This window comes from Littorina saxatilis, linkage group LG1 (assembly GCF_037325665.1).
Source record: "Littorina saxatilis isolate snail1 linkage group LG1, US_GU_Lsax_2.0, whole genome shotgun sequence".
Lineage (NCBI taxonomy): Eukaryota > Metazoa > Mollusca > Gastropoda > Littorinimorpha > Littorinidae > Littorina > Littorina saxatilis.
The window spans coordinates 46,380,321-46,388,503 of NC_090245.1; the positions used below are offsets into that span (position 1 = coordinate 46,380,321).

Here is an 8,183-nt window from a genome sequence, read left to right on the forward strand (position 1 = left end):
GGAACGGAGGAGGAGGGGGGGGGGGGTGCTTAAGCCTGGAACTTTAGTGGTACACCGTTAGTCCCTGAAAACGAAGACTGTTTGCATCAAACAACTCTTCTAAACAAATCAAAGGTTAAGCAACTGGCATCCAGCCACATTTACTCCAACTTTCAAATCGAAACTGAGAATCCATGGATTGTCTGAGGAAATCGATATTTCACTGTTGGAAAGTCGAGATAAAAATAGTTATGTGGCCAATGTCTTGAGTACAAATTTCAGTTTAAAGCCAGCCACCATCACTCTCTTTTTTTTTTCTTTTTTTAAATGATAACGAAAATATATCTAAAAATGTGCGACAACTTGGGAGTAAATCTACTGACTGAAATCGGGGCAAACGTGTATAACCAAACGAGCACGTATCAACACTAAGACATTAGTTGGTGAGCCGAACTGTTTTCACGAGAATGAAGCCTTTCAGTCAATCAGAAGCGCCTGACACACCGACGGTAGCTTCACGTGCAACGTGATTTTCAAACTCTGCACTGTGCAGTGATGTGTGGACTGAAGAGGAAGGCAAACAATACAACCGCTGTCTGCATTGCCCCCACGTCTCTCATGAACACTTTACTACAGTGGAAGTCCTTTTAAGACCTCCAAAATTCTGAGAAAATCAGGTCTTAAAAAGGAGGGAGTCTTAAAATGGAGGTAAACTTACAGAGGTTCTGAACAGAAAATCTGAAAATGCAAGGTCCTTAAAAAGAGGAAGTCTTAAACCGGGGGGTCTAAACCGGGGGTTCCACTGTATCCGCAATGCTAAGCCATCGTTTAATTTTATCTTCCTGTACATATCCGACAAAGACTAGAGCACACTTGAACATGAATGTCCTGTCGATGTGTTTTGTGTACCCGAGACAAACAATCGCATAATTGCAATACAAAAGCGGAATACAATAGAAAACAGTACAGTGCAGTTCTGTTTAGCACAGTACAGTACAACACAACGCAACACAGCCCAACACGATGCAATGCAATAGGGCCTACAATACAATACAAAACTTTATTATCTCAAAGATCAGAAGCGATATCACGTGACAGATAAAACGGCGCGTTAGAGATGCCGCGAGGCACGTCAGCAGCAACTGACATAGCAGCGAATCTTGACGTTATCACCTGAGAGTCGGTTAACAGCGTCATGGGCAGCAACGAACCCTGGCAGGGTAAGACAGAAAAACAAAGACTGCTACAAACACACAAACAAGAGTTTTTTTCATGTTTTCAATAAATGTCTTCAATGACGTCATTTCCGGGGTTTGTGAAAGTTGAGGCAGCACTGTCACGCCCTCATTTTTCAATCAAATTGGTTAAAATTTTGGTCAAGTAATCTTCGACGAAGCCCGGACTTTCGGCTTGGAGGCTTAAAAACTAGTTATTTGCTCATTAAAGGTGTCATTAAAATCAAATTTTCACTGACAGATTTAAAAATGATTGCATCGTATTCCTCAATTTCTCCTGAATTCAAAAATATATACATATGTCATGTTTACTCTAAAACTGTGCTCAGAATTACAGAAAATATGTTAAGTAGGCCTAAGTACTGCGTTTGCACGCTACGCGGAGACGAGCGAGACCCGTCTTGATCTTTGACTGTGGGTAGTCGAGACTATCTTAATTATTTTAGTCTCGGCGATGACTGTTTGTTGGAGTTAATCTGTTACTTGATTAAATGTTTTTATATCGCTTCACGCGACTTGTTATTGTCTCTTCCATCTCATCTAGATTATAACAAGTCACGTAAGGCGAAAATAAAACATTTAGTCAATCTGTCGAACTCACAGAATGAAACTGAACGCACTGCATTTTTTCAGCAAGACCGTATACTCGTAGCATCGTCAGTCCACCGCTCGTGGCAAAGGCTGTGAAATTGACAAGCCAGAATAGCGCGGTAGTGGTTGCGCTGAGCACTTGTCAAACCACTTCTCAAAAAACCTAGTCTTGATGTCAATATTTTGAAGAATTATCGTCCTGTATCTAATTTATCATTCTTGTCCAAAGTTTTTGAAAAGGTAGTTTTGAAGCAGCTGTTGTTATATTTGAACACCCATGATTTGATCTCGCACTCTCAGTCCGCTTATCGCCCTTCTCACTGTACTGAAACAGCCCTACTTAAAGTAATCAGTGACATTCTGTCTGCTCTGGATGGTGGTGATGTGTCAGTGCTTACCCTACTTGACCTTTCTGCAGCGTTCGACACGATTGACCATGTCACGCTTCTCCATAGACTTCAGACTCTGTACGGCATATCCGGTCCACCGCTAGCATGGCTTGAGTCCTATCTCATTGGCAGGACTCAGGCTGTGCTTGTCGATGGCCAGATGTCTGCTCCGGCCCCACTTTCTTTCGGCGTTCCTCAAGGTTCAGTACTCGGTCCCATCCTTTTCATCATGTACACTAAGCCCCTCTCCACACTGATTCAAAACCATTCTGTTTTAAATCAGTCTTTTGCTGATGACACGCAGCTGTATAAACCCAGTCCCCCTGCAGAGACACATTCCGCCATCCAGACCATTCAGACATGCATCACTGATGTTAAATCTTGGATGGTCGATAACAAACTCAAGCTGAATGATGATAAGACTGAAGTCTTACTGTGCAAAAAGAAGAACACTACATTTCCCTCTCCCCAACCTGTTTCTGTTCAAATAGGCAATACCGACATTCTTTTCTCACCATCAGCTAGAAACCTTGGATTCACCCTTTCATCTGACATGACCCTTAACGAACATATATCTTTAGTCTGTAGAGCAACTTATTTTGAGCTTCGTAAGATCAGCACCATTCGCCACACACTCTCCTCTCAAACAACTAACACTCTTGTCTGTGCCTTTGTTCTTTCTAAACTTGACTACTGCAACTCTCTTCTCTCTGGCTGTCCTCTGTACCTCCTGCATAAACTACAAAAAGTCCAAAACTCGGCAGCACGCCTCATTCTCAAAGCACGAAAACGAGATCACGCAACACCACTTCTTCACACACTGCACTGGTTACCTATTCAAGCCCGCATTGACTACAAACTGTCCACCCTCTGCTTTAACTTATTTTCTGGCTCGTCTCCTGCTTACTTCTCTGAACTCCTCACCGTCTATTCTCCAGCAAGACAACTCCGTGCCTCTTCTGACTGTCGCATCCTTACCATTCCACACACCAAAACCAAAACATACGGACAACGCACTTTTACTGGCTGCGCACCCACACAATGGAATTCTCTCCCCTTTCACATCCGCCACTCTCAGTTATCCTTGGCATTCGATGTCAGTAATCTCACACGTTTTGGGCTTATTTTTGTGGGCCACAAACGCGAAATGTGCCCCACAAATTTTTGGGCTTATTTTTGTGGGGCACATTTTGGTTTTGTGGGCCACAAACTGTGTTTGTGGAGCGTAAAATAAGGGGCACAAATTGAGCTCCATAAAAAATAAGGACAAATATTTGTGGGGCTTAAACAGTGTTTTTGCCCAAAAAAATGTTTTGGGCTCTTTTTTGTCCTCCTTATTTTGGACGTTGAGCGTGGTTTTCAGACCTACTGCGTTTCGGTTTTTAGTTCAGTAATGGCGGTCGAAGGCGATCTGTTTGGAAAGAATCTCCAATGGCAATGATGTTTGCTAATGCGAGAGAATTGGGATGGGCGAACCTTTGCATATTAACCAGAGGTAAGTTTCCATGTTTCGTTTTATAACTGAGAGTGGGTTTATCAGTGGTAGTATGTGTTGCAACATGTGTCATTTCGACTCACTCGAGTCACTGTGTGTGTGTGTCAGTCCACCTGTAGGCGCAAGGTATCGTTCACTGAACCAAACACGTAGATAGTTGCCCTGTACAGGGATTTTCTCATTAATTTGAAGAAGAAGATTACCACTAGTCTACCACGTTTTTGCAACCTCTTTTCAAGGTGCATGATCATAATATTTTATAAATTCTTTTTGTTTTTAAAGATTGAGTCTAACTTGAAATACTCAAATCAGTAGGTAACCTGATCAGAAGAGAGCTAGAGCTAGTATGTTCAACTTCAAGGTCTCCTCTCAGCCGAAAAAGCCAACCGATTGCTGCATGATCTTGAGGCTGTCACTGACAGAAGTAAAATATTTGATGCCACTGCCGCAAATCAGGTAAGAGTAAGGCGAAGAGGTTTTATCATGTACAACTGTCAGTGTTATGATACAGTGTTTTGTTTCCTTCCCCTCCCTCAGATTCTCAAGTTCTGGTCAGAATAACTCATATGGAGGTGTGTGTGACTGTGAGCAAGACTGAGAGTGTGTTTTCATTTTATTTGTATAATTCATGACATGTTCAGGGATAATAATAAAATAATGAACACCTACTGACTTAATTAGAGTCCAAACCACAGAACTGCTCGAAGCTCTTAGCTTTATTTCACCAGTATGATGATCATGCAGTTCCTCCAGTATTAGAATCATTACTAATACTAGAAGCGCATGACTTTCAGTGTGTACCTTTAAGTTTAATAAAGTACAATGTATTGCTGTAAACAGTCACTCACTCACTCACTGTCAGGATATCTCATTCTCAGTGAAACTGTGTGTCAAGTTCTATTATTTTTTTCCTTTGTGCTCTACACACATGCATACATGCTATACATACCATATAAACATGTTATGTAATATACATATGTATATATATATGCACACATCAACTTGTCTACATTGTATGTCTGTCACTATATCAGTCTATGTGAACACATTCAGTTCACTGATTCAGTCAAAACTTCACTAAATGTAAAAGGACTTATAACATTTTATATTCTAGAAAGATATCAATGCCACTGTCCCACAGTATCATAAGAATCAAGCGTTAATGTTGGTTTGGTCGTTTGTTGTCGTTTTTTGTTGTTGTTGTTTTATGGGGGAGGGTGCAGTGTGTAAATTCATCTGGTTCTGTGGACAGTGTGTTTGTTGTTCCTCCACATAGGTAAATATCATACTGCATGTAGCTCCTAGTACTACTTGTCCTGTCAACTAACTGTTTTAAAATTGGTGCTCAGAGGAATGTTACTTCAGCCAATATTATATATTACAGGTTGGCATCGATCCGGCACAGTGGAAGAAGCAGATTGATTCCTTCATGATCCGGAGGCTGTCAAGACTCAAATGGGAAGTATTTCATGCTAATGGCAATTCAGGTAAGAGTTTTGCTACATGATCATATTGTGTTTTATCCTCCCTCTCAGTCTCAAATTCTGGTTACATTCTGACTGTTGGTGTGTGTTTGTGTGTGAGAACTGAAGTGTGTGTGTGTGTGTGTGTTTGATTTTCCCTGGCCAGTCAGGAGAGCTGCCAGACATTAATAGTATAATACCTGCAGATTTTTCTAGCCCTGCAGATTGATGTTACACACCTTTGCTTTCTAAACAACGAAGTGACTGTGGTAAGATGAACAAAGTTAAAAAACAAAGGAATACTGTACTCACCAATACAAGAACGAGACAAGACGGTACGAATTTTCGCTTATGGAAGCTTTGCTTTGCTTTTTGAATTTGATAGCAAGCGCTGACAGGGAATGTGTCTTCTATATTTCATATATGTTAAAAAGTAGGCATAAGAACTTGTCTACCAGGGAATTAGAATGTTTACGGTCTTGGCATTTATGTGGGTTTAGTGTGTGTGTGTGTGTGTGTCAGTTACAAACACAATTTACTCCTTACTCATACTTAAAACTTGTTCTTGTCATTGTGTTTGGATTTAAGATCAGTTCCTTTGTCATTCATTTGTCAGTAGGGACAGAAGATGAGAAGACCTGGCCAGTGAATGTGGATGAAAAGCAGTGCTATCCAAGTCCAGCTGTGATCGATGGGGAAACTACAGCTACAGCGGCAGTAAATGTCCACTCAGCAGGGGCGGACGAGGGGGGGGGGGGGGGGAGGCACAGGGGGCACGTGCCCCCCCCCCCCCCCCCCCCCGAAAAAAAAATTTTAAAAAAAATTGGAAAGCTGATTCTATGACCATTTCTAAGTTCAAATGGCACCAGATGGCACCATTTTGCTTCTTTGGGCCAAAAAATTTTCCGGGGGGGCATGCCCCCGGACCCCCCTAGCAATCACATTCACTTTCGATTCAAAGTGCCCCCCCCCCCCCCTTACAAAGCAACTGATCCGCCCCTGCTCAGTATTGGTTGTACTGTACTGAGCATTACAACTTGTTGCTATTGTAAATTTGTGTCAATGTTTTAAAGGCCCACTACGCCTCATTTAAAAAGTTGTCCTCACCTTTAACATGGGATAAGACCATCCTTCCACTTGGTCACAGACCAAAAATCAACACTTTGACTGCTTTCTGTAGTGAGGTAGATGTTTTGGTGGTTTCGGTGAATTTTCTTTTTCTTTAAAAGAAGCTGTATACCTGAATTTATTCTTTAAAAGAATACCACTCTGCATAGAGAGCCTTGAGGCAGTTCATTTTTGGTATGTGCCCGTATGGTCTTATTTCATGTAAAAGCCTCGGGGATGTCGTCAGACGTCCGACATAGCGGCTCAAATGTCTGATTCACATAGCCGCATGGCGGTCAGATGTCCTATTGTTTTGAACTGAGCGCTGTCATTGTCCGATAAGAACTTGACTCCATTCCTTCGGACAGCGCACTATTCTATATTTTTCTCTCAAGATACACATTTTCAAAAAGCGACCGAGCACTCTCGCGTACATGTGCACTGAAGTTGTGCAGTGCGGATCTTGTGTTTTCGAGAATTCCAAACCCTATGTGATATGGGCTGTTTGGGTACACCTGTCTGCAGCACATTAAAGTTAGGAGTACGGGAGACAACTCCAACTGACCATAAGATACAAGATACAAGATACAAGAAATTTTATAAGTCTTGCGTCTGCTTTTGGTTTAAGTTCGAGACATTTTGACGAAGCGCATTGAATTATGCCACCGAAATAAAACTAAGGCCTGTCCACTTACAAAAACTGCTAGGTCAAAGTACAGTAAATCTTACATTTTGTTAAGGAAATGTGCGGCAGTAAAATTGAATTTGGAGAATACATGGAATAACCTGGTTTTCTGGGAAGTGACATAAAAATAAATAGAACAATTGTGAATACTTCTTCTTCTTCTGTGTTGGTGGGCTGAAACTCCCATGTACACTCATGTTTTTGCACAAGTGGATTTTTACGTGTATGACCGTTTTTACCCCGCCATTTAGGCAGCCATACACCGCTTTCGAAGGATTGTGTATACTGATTGACATAGAGTGCCGTTGCTATGGAAACAGTCGTTACATTGGATTTCTAGGAAACAGTTTAACAGCGACATCATACATCAGAACTTCCTAATATTTGGCACAAAGATGCACATGTATCATATCTACAATCATATAGAACGATTTTTTTACAACAGACTACAGTTGAATTTTAATATCTTTTGTCATAAGAATGAACGAATTTCTCACGGCATATTCATTACAATAATTAATTTAAATTCAACTGTAGTTGTTTAAAAAACAAACAAACACATTCTATATGATTGTAGATAATACATGTGTATCCTTGTGCCAAATATTATGAATTTCTGATGTATGATGTTGCTGTAAAGCCGTTTTCTAGAAATCCCAAATGACGCTGTAAATGCCAGTTTTCATCGCAACAGCAGTCAATATCCATCCACAATGTTTTCATTCATTTTAATAAGTCACTTCAATAACTACCCAGAAAACCAAGTTATTCCTTGACTGTATTCTTCAAGTTTAAGTTTGGTAATTGTACTGCCGCACATTGCCTTAAGTCATAAATAAAGGGTTCCAGTAACATACCATTCTTCTTTATTGATTATGAACTTTGGAAGGTTAGATGTTGGATCTGTTTTTGACTCACATGCGAAGCAAAAGTGAGTCGATGTACTCACCCGAGTCGTCCGTCCGTCCGTCCGTCCCGGCCGTCCGTCCGTCCGGAAAACTTTAACGTTGGATATTTCTTGGACACTATTAAGTCTATCAACACCAACACCTGATGTGGCCTGATGGTGTATGGTTACAAGATCTCAAAAAACATGTGCGGCAAATTGACCTCACTTCAAGTTCAAGGTCACAGGGGCCGTAATTGTTGTCTTAAAAACGACCATTTTTCACATTTTCGCATTTTTTTCAGAAGTTATCGAGAATAGCAACCTTAGCTATGTATGCTATACAGGGCAAT

At 41.0% G+C, this 8,183-nt stretch overlaps 1 long non-coding RNA gene across 1 annotated transcript; it reads left to right on the plus strand.

Moving 5' to 3' along the window:
* Positions 1 to 1,927: 1,927 nt before the first annotated feature.
* LOC138971336 (uncharacterized) lies at positions 1,928 to 5,902 on the plus strand. The gene is made up of 3 exons (XR_011457220.1): positions 1,928 to 3,689; positions 5,074 to 5,176; positions 5,769 to 5,902. It is a non-coding gene; the product is annotated as an uncharacterized lncRNA (long non-coding RNA).
* The last annotated feature ends 2,281 nt before the right edge of the window (positions 5,903 to 8,183 follow it).